Genomic DNA, 13,517 nt, shown 5'->3' on the forward strand with positions numbered 1-13,517 from the left:
CTGGCCTTGCATCGCTGCCTGGCATCCTGTGGGGAACCCTCCTGTTCAGCCCCTTCATATGCCGTTGATGGGACCGTCAGTGGTGCCTGTCGGGCAGCTTAGCATTGGTGCTTTTGAAGAAACTAGAATGCCCACCCCACACTTTACATTCTCTGTGGGGATTGTGCCTCACTGGCGCCCCTAGCTCTGCCGCCCCAGCTGCTTTGTCACGCGTGCCTTGTGGCCCCTCCTGTCTGTTATTAGTGGGTGCCTAATCACTGTCCCTGGATCTCTGCAGGAACTCAGGGGCTCTGTCCATAGCCTGATTGCGTCCATCTGTCTGCATAGCTGGCTTAGGTGAGAGAATGTTAGCGGGCGGTGTTTAGGGCGAGTTACTGTGCACTTCTTCTGGGTGGACTTGAGGACTTGCCTGAGAGTCCAGGACAAGGCTTAGCTTGGGCAGGTGGAGAGAGAATGTGAACCTAAAGCTCGTGCACATTTCAAAATCACTCTTCTCTGGGAGTTTCGTTCATTACGCTGCTCTTTTCTGCCCTGGTGAAGGATGCTGTTAATGGTTATTAGGCACGTTACCTGAGAGTGAGAGACTTTCATTAACTTGTATTTTCACCTGCCCCTTACCCAGGAGTGTTGTGATCATGACAGCTAGCTCCATTCTCCCTCTTTCGCCATAGTAAACCAAGCCTGTGGACTATGTAATAGAAAGACATCCTTCTCCTAAAATTCCCTTTATGGTTTCAGGACCATAAATTGCTCTCTTCATACGCAGCATATAGCAGTTAAACTGCCCGTATTTCTCAGTAACTGCTACTGAAATTTAAAATAAGCTGCATTTTAATGTCTACATTATGTGAGCATTACATGAGAAGTGTATATGTTCCAATATGCATTAGCGTGATGGACTCACACATAGGTAGCCATGCATCTGTTCTATATTTTTTATCATTTCAATAGATGCAGAAAGAGGGATGTCCCTTCCATCCCACGTAGCCCCTCCTCCTCACGGAGGTGACTGTACTTGGCTCCTAGCTTGGAAGTGTTCAGTGGGTTTGGGCTGGCATCTAGCCCTCTGGCCTGGAATCCTGTCTTCTCCTGCAACACCAAAACCGGGTTTGTTTGAAATAGTTAGATGACAAACAGTGGAAAGTGGGTAATAAGCCTGAGGAAATAAAATACTAGAAACAGCCTGCAAACTCGTTAACAGCTCCTGAGGGAGGCCTCTAAGATCACTGTATTGAGCATAAGAGAATGTTGCGCCCCGTCTAAACTCCAGAAGGGTCTAGGAGGCTGCAGGAAGCCTGGGTGCTCAGCGCGGGGTACCCAGTGGCCTGGCTGTCTTATGCTGGCCCGATTGTCCCAGCCTGGAGATGAGCTCCGTGTCCTGTGCGTGGATGAGCGCTGCACTTTATGTGGATGAGGATGGCTCTGCATACCAGCATGTGTTAGATTCCAGTGGCTCCAACTTGTCCTGAGTACCATCTGCATGTACATATTCACATGGAAGAAGTCGGGGCTTTGCCTTTAAATATAAAAAGGTGACATGATAACAATGTTAATGTGAGCCTTCTAGATTTTTATTTCAGCAGTCCCCAGGGAGGGTCAACTTCACATTAGCCCACAAGGAGCACAGAGAGAACACAGTGCTGACTTAGTGGACGCTTTCATCAGACAGAGTGGTGAGCCAGTGCCCTTGCCAGGAGGCCCCACCCACTCTGCAAAGTCAAGTGGAGTTGTGAGACTCCTCCAAGGGCACAGTAATAACAGAGGTAGCTCGCCCATACAGATGTCCTCTGATCTTTATGATTTCCTTCCATTTCACAGTCACATTCTATGGGTCACTTTTACTGTTACCCCCATTTTACAGGCAAGGAAATTGACACGAAGAAGTTGAGTAGCTAGTAAGTGGCAAAGTCAGAGTTTCAGCTCCATCAGCTGACTCCACAGCCATGGGCAGATTTTATAGGGCTGATGTTTCACTTCGTCTTGTCTAACCTAGAAGTGACCTAACGTCACAACTAAAAAGCACATGGAAAGTCTCAGAGTCATGGAATAACCATGTAATTCATACATTTAGGTAACCCCAATGAACCTCTACCTCCTTATCTAAAAATGCAGACTATAGTACCTGCCATTCACAGCCACTGTGCAGTTTTGAAGTAGTAGGCTTTAGGCATCTGCAGTAATGCTTAACTGTGTATCATTTAGGCCTAGATACTGATGTGCATATAAATGACAGTATTTGCTTTAAAATACCATTAGGGAGGGGCTTCACTTCTCGGAGGGTGAATTAGACATACTTTTCTCTATTTCTCCTGCTAAGTACAACTTAAAACCTTGGACAGTAAGTATAAGACAAATATAAGAAAGCTCTGAAAGATGAGGAGAAATAGGCCAGCTAGCCATGGACCTCAGGGCCAAGGGACCTGGCAGGCCTTATTTATAGTATCTATGGGCCAGGAAACAATCTTCGGAGGACTAAAAGTAACTGAACCATGCAGAACATGTTCTCCAACCACAATGGACTCACTAGAAATCAGTAACAGAAGGGCAACAGGAACAACTTCAACACTTGGAAACTAAACAGCACGCTTATAAATAATCTATGGGTCAAAGAGGAGGTCTTGAGGGAAATCCAAAAACATACTGAACTGAATGAAAATGAGGATAAAATATCAAAAATTGTGAGACATGGCTTTATCCACTGCTTTAATACAGCAGCACTGAGGAAATTTTGGGAAAGAAGAAAATTCTGAAATGAATAGTTTATGCTCTTACCTCCATAACCTAGAAAAAGGAGAACAAACTAAACCCAAGGCAAGCAGAAGGAAGGAGATATTAAAAATCTAAGCAGAAATTTAAAAAGATACACAGAAGTAATAGAGAAAATAAATGAAAGAGGTGGTTCTTTGAAAAGATCAATACAATTGACAAACCTCTAGCAAGACTAACAAAAAAATGGAGGACATAGATTACTATTGTTAGGAAGGAAACAGGCACCATCACTAAAGACCCTGCGGACACCAGAAGAATAATGAAGGAATACACAAACTACTCTACACGCATAGTTTTTAAAACTTAGGTTGAATAGACCAGTTCCTTAATGATCATGAACTGTCACAACTCACCCAATATGAAATAGACTACTTGAATTCCCTGTAACTATAAGGAAATTGAAGTAGTAGTTTATAATCTCCCAAAAAAGAAATCTTCAGGTTTCACTGGATAATTCTACCAAACATGTAAAGAAGAATTAACGCTAATTCTACACAATACCTTCCAGAAAACAGCAGAGGGGAGAACATGTCCTAATTCATTTTGTGAAGCTAGTGTTACCCTGATACCAAAACCAGGCAAAAAGAACAGAAAAAGAAAACTACAGACCAATATCCCTCACAGATTCGGATACAAAACTCCTTAACAAAACATGAACAAATAGAACACAGCAATATATAAAAAGAATGACACACCGTAGCCAAATGAGATGTATTCTGAGATGCAAGGCTGGTTTAGTATCTGAAAATTCATTCATGTAATACACTATACTAACAGGCTAAAGAAAAAGCTCACGACTATATCAATCAATCCAAAAAAAGAATAAAAAGAGTTTGGCAAAATTCACATCATTCATGACTCAAAACTTCTAGCAAAATAGAAGACAGGAACTCCTTCAACCTTACAAAAAGCATCTAAAAAGCCCCACAGCTGACAGCACTCTTTTTCAACATAGTTCTGGAAGTTCTACAGAGACATAATACAAGAAAAGGAAATTAAGACAACAGATGAGAGGAAAGAAAACTGTCCCTTTTTGCTGGTGACATGATCATCTACGTAGAAAGCCCCAGGGAATCTTGAGTCTGCTGCTGACAAGATTGTCCAAATAGAAAAATCCCAGGGAAGAGGCGGAGCTTGCAGTGAGCTGAGATTGCACCACTGCACTCCAGCCTGGGCGACAGTGCGAGACTCTGTCTCAAAAAAAAAAAAAAAAAAAGAAGATCCCAGGGAACAACAAAACAACAACAAAAAGTGAAACTGCTAGAACAAATTCAGCCAGTTTGCAGTATTCTAGTTCAACACACAAAAACTAGTTCTATTTCAGTACGCTATAAATGCACCTGTAGAAGCTGAAATTAAAAATATAAATCACGGCCTGGTGGAGTAGCTCACACCTGTAATCCCAGCACTTTGGGAGGCAGGGGTGGGCAGATCACGAGGTCAAGAGATGGAGACCATCCTGGCCAACATGGTGAAACTCTGTCTGTACTCAAAATACAAAAATTAGCTGGGGCGTGGCGGTGCGTGCCTGTAATCCCAGCTATTCGGGAGGCTGAGGCAGGAGAATCACTTGAACCCAGGAGGTGGAAGTTGCAGTAAGCCGTAATTGCACCACTGCATTCCAGCCTGGCGACGAGCTAGACTCCATCTCAAAAATATATATATATATATGCACACACACATATATACATATGTGTATATATATACACATACACACATATATATATACATATATTTATGAAGAGGACATAGAGGTGGCATATGAGCGCACATGTATACGTGTGTGTGTGTCTATATATATATACATATATATGCCACTTATAATGGCTCAAAAAAATTAAATGGTTAGATGTAAACCTAACAAACCATGCACAAGACTTCTGTGCTGAAAACTGCACAATGCTGATGAAGGAAACCACAGGATATCTCAGTAAGTGGGGAGACATACTGTTTTCATGGATGGAAAACTCAACATAGTACAGCTGTCACTTCTTTCCAGATTGACAGTTTTACCACAATTCGTATCAAAATCTCAGCAAGATTTTTTGTAGATATAGACAACATAATTCTAAAATTTATGTGGAAAGGCTAAGGAACCAGAATAGCCAAAACATCTTTGAGAAAGAATTAAGTGGAAGGAATGAGGTTACCTGATTTCAAGACTTATTATGTAGCTACAGTCATCAAGACTGTGGTGTGGATGGAGGAACAGACACTTAGGTTCATGAAACAGATTAGAGAACCCAGAAACAGGCCTACACAGATATGCCCAGCTGAGTTTTTTGACAAAGGTACAGAAGTGAGTCGGGGAAGGTCAGCCTTTCAACAAATGATGCAGGAGCACCTGGGCACCCACAAGCAAAACAATGAACAGCTACCAAAGGCTCACACTTTATACAAAAATTAACTTAAAATGGATGATGGACTTAAACGTAAAATATAAAAACATAATTTTTTTTTAAATGGGAGAAAATCTTTGGGATCACTAGGCAAAGAGTTACGAGGTTAGAACAAAAGCATGAACCATGAAAGGAAAAGTTGATAAATTAGACTTTATAAAAATTAAACATTTTTGCTGTAGAAAGAACCTGTGAAGAGGATAAAAAAGACAAACTGCAGAGTAGGAGAAAAGGTTTGCAAACCACATGTCCAAAAAAAGGAATATCATCTAGAATGTATATAATCTCTCAGCAGTAAAGAACAAACAATTCACTTGGAAAATGAGCCAAACTATTATTAAAAAGTCAAAAAACAACAGATGCTGGCAAGGCTGCAGAGAAAAAGAACATGTATACACTGTTGGAGGGAATGTGAATTAGTTAAGCCACTGTGGAAAGTAGTTTAAAGATTTCTCAAAGAACTGAGAACAGAACTGCCATTTGACCTAGCAGTCCCATTACTGGGTATACACCCAAAAGAAAAAAATCATTCTACCAAAAAGATGCGTGTACTTGTATGTTTATCACAGCACAATTAACAATAGCAAAGACATGGACTCAACATAGGTGTCCATCAACAGTGGATTGGATGAAGAAAATGTGGGACATATATACCATCGAAATACTCCACAGCCATAAAAAAGAACCAAATCGTGTCCTTTGCAACAACATGGATGCAGCTGTAGGCCATTGTCCTAAGCAAATTCAGTATCCCCTGAATTTAAAATAAAAGTTGAAATTAAAAAAAAATAGCCACTGACTAAATTAAATAAATTGATTTTTATTCAGTAGGAAAAAAAAATTAGAAAATGGTCCAAAGAAAGGAAGAGACATGTCACTGAAGAGGACATAGAGGTGGCTTATGAGCACATGAAAAGATGCTCAACATCATTAGCCATTAGCAAAATATAAATTTAAATCACACCTATCAGAATGGCTAAAATAAAAAATAGTGACAACATCCAATACTGGTGAGCATGTGGAAAAACTAGACCCCTTATACATTGCTGGAAGGATTTTTTTTTTTTTTTTTTTTTTTTTGAGACAGAGTCTTGCTCTGTCGCCCAGGCTGGAGTGCAGTGGCGCGATCTCAGCTCACTGCAGGTTCCGCCTCGCGGGTTCACGCCATTGTCCTGCCTCAGCCTCCCGAGCAGCTGGGACTACAGGTGCCTGCCAACACACCCAGCTAATTCTTTGTAGTTTTAGTAGAGACAGGGTTTCACTGTGTTAGCCAGGATGGTCTCGATCTCCTGACCTTGTGATCCGCCCGCCTCGGCCTCCCAAAGTACCAGGATTACAGGCATGAGCCACCGTGCCCGGCCGCTGGAGGGATTGTTAAAATGGTACAGCTGCTGTGGAAAACAATTTTGGCAGTTTCTTAAAAACAAAAAACCTACATCTGCCATATGACTCAGTGATTGCATTCCTGGGCATTTATCCCAGAGAAATAGACTTTTGTTCACATAAAACCTGTACAGAAACTTTATTTTAATAGCCCCAAACTGGAAACAATGTAGATGTCCTTCAACAGGCCAGTGGTTAAACAAATCGTAGTACCTCAATACCATGGAACACTTCTCAGCAATAAAAATAAGTGAATTATTCATACACACAACAACCCGGATGGGTCTCTAGAACATTAGGTTGAGTGAGAAAAGTCAAAACCTGAAGTCTATATAGTGTATGATTCCATATATGTCACACTTTTTACATGGCAAAATTGTAGATACAGAGAACAGATTCATGTCTGCCAAGGGTTGGGAGGGGCAAGAGTAGAAGGGGAATGGAGTAGCCAAAAAGACCACAGGAGATTGGCAGAAGAGTGGTGGAGTAAGAGGTTGGGAAGGGGGAGCCAGGCCAGGAGCCGTTGTCTGTAGTTCCCAGAAGGTGGTGGTGTGGCATCCACATGCAATGTGAGGTCATTACTGAACCTCAAGATGGGGAGGTGACTGCTCAGATTTGCATTTTCACACACCACTGTGGCTGCTGCATGAAGAACACAGTGGGATGGACAGTGGGCTGGAACAGACCAAATGGTTTCAGAAGACATAGGAGGAAATCAGAACATTTGTGTAGGATTCAGGTGGTGCAATCAGCTGACCTTAACAAAGTGGAATTGGAGCCTGACTGCTCTTTCTAATTGTATTGCTTTTGTCATTATTGTTTAAATTAGGTTCTGGCTTCTTGTTAGTTAGTATGCAGTTAGTATAACACTATCTCCACAAAATTCCTCTGTACATCACATTACTAAAACATAACTTGATACCTCCTTAGTCAGCATAAGCCCCCATGTGTTAAGTTCTTTTCCAGACAACCACCAGGACAGGTGTCCAAGAGAAATAGCCCAGTTAGTTAAAGGCTGTAAGGACAGATTTTATTCAGGACTATTGCAACAGGAGAAAGTGCTGGGCTCAGCCCCAAATGCAGCAAAGACAGCTGGAGATTTATGGCCAAGGAATAGAGCAAAAGGATCTGGTGGATGGAAAGTCACTAAGAAGGGACATCACGGGTAGGGAGGTTCTTGCTAAACTGGCCTAACACGGTTTCTGCTACAGGCAGGCTAGGGACTTAGATACAAAAGGCGAGGGATGAGGAGCTTGATGACATATCAAGGGTGATTAGATATCAAGTGTGGGGGATGAAAAGCAGGATTCTTGCTGGAACTGAGCTTGCCATGGTTGGACGTGGAAGGGCAACGTTGAGGCCTGTGGAGAAGAGGGCTTGGAGGAGCCTGGCTAAGGTTTGGTCAAGTAGAGTCTGTCACAAGATAGACCCGTCTGTATCCAGGCTAACCCGATAGGGTGACCAAATGCAGCCCGCACGCTTCTCTGTGTTTCTCTCCAGGTCCTTTGGGCACTTAGTTTATAATTTTTTAGTTTTTATTTTTATGGGTACATAGTATAGGTGTGTATGGAGTACATGAGATGTTTTGATACAGGCATGCAATGCGTAATTATCACATCATGGAAAACAGGGTATTATGGGCACTTAGTTTAGCCATAAGGCTTCCGTGCCAAGTGGCCTGGGAGCTGGCTGGGGCCAGCCTCTGCCACAGGCATCCTTCACCCACCCTTCCCACGAACAAGCGATTCTTCAATAAACAATAAACAGAATACACAAAAAGCAAACCAAAACATCTCTAGATTTATTAATAGATGGGTGAATTAAAGGAGTCTTTTCCAAATAATGTGACTAACAGGAGCCAAGGGGGATAGATGCCCAAAGCTGGGGCTTGCCAGAACCTGCTGGTACCGAGAGCTGATTGCTGAAGTGTGAGGAATTTTGTGAGCCAGCTGACAGCACATTGGCAGCTTGGGATCTGCCAGGGCGGGATTGTTTATACCACAGGATTTAGCAAACGTTATGAATCAACCCCTCCATCGGCCCCAAGCTTCCCTGACACACCAAACAGTAGAAATTCACTGCCTTTTGTTTTTTGTTTTTTTTTTCACTCTGCTTGGTGTTAGCTAACTAGTCATGAAGAATAGAGCCTGAAGTGACCAAAGAGATCTTTCTGCATTTTGACATTCAAATATTTTGAAAGATTTTCTGCATTCAGCATTTGGATTCTAGTCCCATTGCCAGGCTCAAGTAAGCTCTGATAACAACACTCAGCTGTTGGAAACTGCTGTGCGAAGCACCTCTCAGCAGACAAGGAGGCCTAAAAGGACACGGCAGAGTGGTGTCTGGTGGGTCCTCTCCTGACATTTCTTCTCTCTCTGGTCAAATGCTGGATGCACACGTATTGTGGCTCTGAGACTTCCTATCTGGGTGAGCTCAGGCAGTTCTAGGGACCTCTCTGAGCCCTAGTTTCATGTCCTATACAACAGTAGTCATTCCTACTGCACATGGTTCTTGAGAAGATTGGACCAGAACATGTAGCTCTGGCACCTGGCCCAGACCTGATTAACACTCAGCAAATAGTGGACACTGATGCTGTTAGGAGAACAGAGCATCCATATGAAGGGCAGTTCCCTGAGCTGGGGAGACCAGTGACAACTGTAAGTCTGGGTTCAGAGTATGAGTTGGGACAGAGAAGGCCCCTGGGCACTTGGCCCTGGGTGGCTGAACCCCGGGAACCCTGCTTTTCCCAGAGATGTGCTTGTGCCCAGTGTGCTCATGTTTTAAATGCCAGCACCTACTCCAGGAAAATGATGGGTATTTCAATATCTGCTCACATTATGCATATTTAAATATGAATTTAAATACTGTTTAATTCTCCTAGGAATGTGTTGTCATTTAAAAGAGGTTGTGATAGCATGAAGGACTGGGGACAGGGGCAGGAGACGGCAGGGCAGCTGTAGGCACTGATGTAATGCCTCCAGCTTCATGAGGACAGGCCCAACCAGGCTTCACCCACTTGGGGCCCTCAAGCGGGAGCGTCAGTGGCAGCCCTTGCCATGGTCCGTCTGTTGAATGTATTGCCCACATGGCCACATTATGCCCCAGGAACCACGTGTTGGAGGATGGTATCCTTAGGCTTCTCAGAAATTCCACATGGGAGCCTCAAATGGACATGCTTTTCTTGAAAACAAACATATTTGTGAAAATGTAACAATAGGAGTCGTTTAATCTCAAGTCTCCCCTATAAGCAAAAATGGATAAAATTATGAAATGTAAGATGTAAATTATTCTGTTTCTTAGCTGATCCTTAACCTTGATGATATTTTCAAAACAAATGAATAAAAAAGACATGAGAAAAGGTTTCCTTTAAAAAGTCGTGGTTCTCGCCAGGCGCAGTGGCTCATGCCTGTAATCCCAGCACTTTGGGAGGCCAAGGCAGGCGGATCATGAGGTCAAGAGATAGAGACCACCCTGGCCAACATGGTGAAACCCTGTCTCTACTAAAAATACAAAAATTAGCTGGGCATGGTGGCGCATGCTTGTAATTCCAACTACTCGGGAGGCTGAGGCAGGAGAATCGTTTGAACCCAGGAGGTGGAGGTTGCAGTGAGCCGAGATCACACCACTGTACTCCAGCCTGACAACAGAGTGAGACTCTGTCAAAAAAAAAAAAAAAAAAAAGGGTCGTGGTTCTGATACATCTCAGCTTCCAAACTATTTCATAATTTTTTAAATATAAACACGTAACATAAAAGCAGCCATTTAAAGGTGAACATTGCACCGGCATTCAGTAGATTCACGGAGTCATGAGACCATCGCCCCTAGGTAGTTCCAGAGCATCCTCATCCTATAACAGCTTTACAAGTGGTATTCAGACGGGGTTTCGGGACTTGCGGCTTCAATGAAAAAGATTAGCAGTTAATGTTAGTTTACTTCAAGAGGATGCCTTTATATATTTTGCAACTTCTATTTTGTGTTCAGTTCTTCTGGAGAGTAGGGTGTAGGCATTTTAGGGGCCTGGCTTCCAAGCATGCAGCCTCTTCTCTGCTGTCGATTGCAGGTTTTGTGAAGGGCTGGGAGGATTGCCTCCATCCAAGTGCCAGTGCATGAGACTGATCAGGAGTGGGAGCATGTGAAGTGGTCCCCATTGGCTCACAAGAGGGGCCACGGAGGTTTGGTTGGTGCTGTGCGGACTTCCTGGATTTGGTAGGTTTCAAAGGGTCATGATGTTTGCCACAGGGAGGAAAAAAAGGGCAGTACCAGTGGCACTGAGCCTTCCCCTCTGTAGCTCTGTGATCTTGAACAGTTTGCATAACCTCTGGAAGCATCATTTAAATCTAAGCAAAATAAGAATGTGTGTGCCATGCATGGTATTGGAGGCAGTCTCTTAAAAATGAAGATTTCAGCCTATGAATATGCTAGTGTAACAAAAATTTGTCTTAAAATTTAGTTTTTTAATTCAAAATGCACTTTCTTATTGAAATAGTTTCAGAGGCCCAGGGATTGATAGAGAGACACAGCGTGAGAAGAGGGCAAGAGGAAGACAGAGACAGAGAGATTATTTTGACGCAATGCTTTATTTTTATTGAAAAAGCTGTCATCCTTCAAAACTTGACAAATGATACAATGCTTCTACCAATCTTCTTCTTTCTTTCCTGTACTCGACTCCCTTTTCTGTTGAATTTTTTGAGCTCTTAATGAGAATGTTTATAATAGGGACAAAGGCATGTACTGAATGTGAATATGTGTGACATTTATAGAGGCCCTTGTTTACTTTGGATTTTCTAGAGCCTCAAAAGCACATGCATTCCTATATGGATTTCTCCATGGGTTTATATTCAGGTACGTAGGCATATGTAAGTGTGCATAGGAATAGACATGCCTGGATACATGCCTGTGATGTACTTTGCATTCCAATTTGTGCCAAAGAATGCACACTGATGCATGGTGACCCCAAATAACTGGCGTGGATTAGCAAACATCGCAGCCTCCTCCGACCCCTGCCCCAGACGAACAACATGAAAAAGAAAAGTTGACTGCTTCTAAATTATATTTAAAAGTAAACATTAGTGCTGGGTTCGTGGAGGTCAGCCTAAAGTGCTGGCCTGTGAATGTGCCTTTAGGGGTCTTTTGAGATGAGAACATGAATTCATTTGAGGGTGATGAAGCTAAAAAAAAAAAAGGTGTTGGCTTTCTGTGCTGACACCTCATCCACAGAGCAGGCCAGCTTGGAAGTGTCCCCATGTCAGTCTGCAGACTTCTCTACCATGCTGAATGTTTTCTTGTTTGCTCACTTTGGGTTTAGAGGAATCTGCTTTTCTAAATTTATTTATCAGCTCATTCCATTACCCCCTCCTCTCCTGGTGGACTGTTCTTGACCCTCAGCATGTAGAAGTTATTCTGAAGTGCTGCCAACAGGATTTGATGCTGGCCCTGGGGCTTGGTGACAGATGTGGCTGTGGTCCTGCCCCTCTGTACCTCTGTGATCTTGAACAGTTTGCATAACCTCTGAAAGCATCTTTTAAATCTAAGTAAAATAAGAATGTGTGTGCCATGCATGGTGTCGGGGGAAGTCTCTTAAAAATGAAAATTTCAGCCTGTGAATACAGTAGTGTAACAAAAATTTGTCTTAAAATTTCATTTTTTAAATTCAAAATGCACTTCTTTATTCAAGCATTTTCTGAGCCCCATTGTCTATGAGAATTGTGCTCCATCCCGGGATTGAGGAAGGGAGGCGGTCCTGGCCCTGGGGCAGCTCTCGGGCTGGGGTCCCTTCTGAAGCAGCCTGTGGCTGGTGTGGAATCCGGAATCCACAGCTCGGGCCTGAGCCTGGGCTTGTCTCCTCCTCGCTGCTCGGAACAGGAAAAGGCAGTTCAGCCCAGCAGGATGCCTCTTAGAACTGGGAATGGCTTGGAAGAAAATGCTTATGAAGCCCCAGCATATAAAATGTGCAAGGATGTTTCCCTGCTGGAAGCGTTTACCTGGTACCCCTTGCATTTTTACTTTCCTCCGAAGGCCCTCACCTTGTAATCCACCTCCCCGCAGTTCCATCCCCTCTAGACAGCAACCTGCCTCACGGTGGTGTCTCGAGAGCATTGAGCATCAAGAGGTAAAATGCCTGGGCGTTTTCTCTGAAGTACCTGTTACCACTGTCCCCTCAGGCTGTGATTCCTGGCCAAAATGCACCCATTCTTTTTGACACACTTGGGAGGGTCTGCGATTGTGAGACTTGCAGAAGGGTCAGATGTCTTGAGTCACTGAGAGGGCTGAAGACGGAATATGCAGTCTGCCTCTCGACATTTGTTACTGGCCCGGGCCTGCCCCATCAGAGCCTTTGAGGGCATTACCAAGGTGCCCCCCAGATTAGTGTACCTCCTCGACAGAGAGGCATTGGTCAGGCCATCCCACTTAGGCCAGGAACCACCTTGTCGTCTGTTTAAATTCTATCACATTTTAGTGACACACATATGTAGACACGTTATGTGGTACATATGTGTGTCATGTGTGCAGGTATTTATAGCTCTGCCTAGATTGAGGCATTTGCCACTTTCTGAGCACTTCTTACAGGCCATGCACTTACATATGTACACATGTAGAGAAAGAGCAAACGAACAAGTTTACAAAAAATCCTGAAAGCCAGGCAAGTGAGAATTCCATCGTTTGGAATGAAAGTAAACTTTTCTGATGCTTCAGGGCCAACCAAGTGTGCGACGGGCGTCAGAGGTCAGGTCTCCATGTGTCACCTGGCAGAGGAACAGTGTGAGCAGCTTGTTGGAATTTGATTTTTCCAGAGGAGCATGAGATTGGGTTACTATGAAGTCACAGTGTTGCTGAGGTTGTGGAGGGTTTGTGTTTTGTGTTTGTTTTTAATTCCTTCTCTGCAACGCCCAAGTGAGCACTCTACTTGAGTCTCAAGAACCCCAGAGTAGAGCCCGCCCTAGGGTGCTGGCCAGCACGTAATTCTCA

At 43.4% G+C, this 13,517-nt stretch overlaps 1 protein-coding gene across 17 annotated transcripts in view; it reads left to right on the plus strand.

The window, feature by feature from the left end:
• TNS3 (tensin 3) overlaps positions 1 to 13,517 on the plus strand; it is a 308,196-nt gene that overhangs the window by 238,161 nt on the left and 56,518 nt on the right. The window lies entirely within an intron of this gene.

The sequence above is a fragment of the Pongo pygmaeus genome, chromosome 6 (genome assembly GCF_028885625.2).
Source record: "Pongo pygmaeus isolate AG05252 chromosome 6, NHGRI_mPonPyg2-v2.0_pri, whole genome shotgun sequence".
NCBI lineage: Eukaryota > Metazoa > Chordata > Mammalia > Primates > Hominidae > Pongo > Pongo pygmaeus.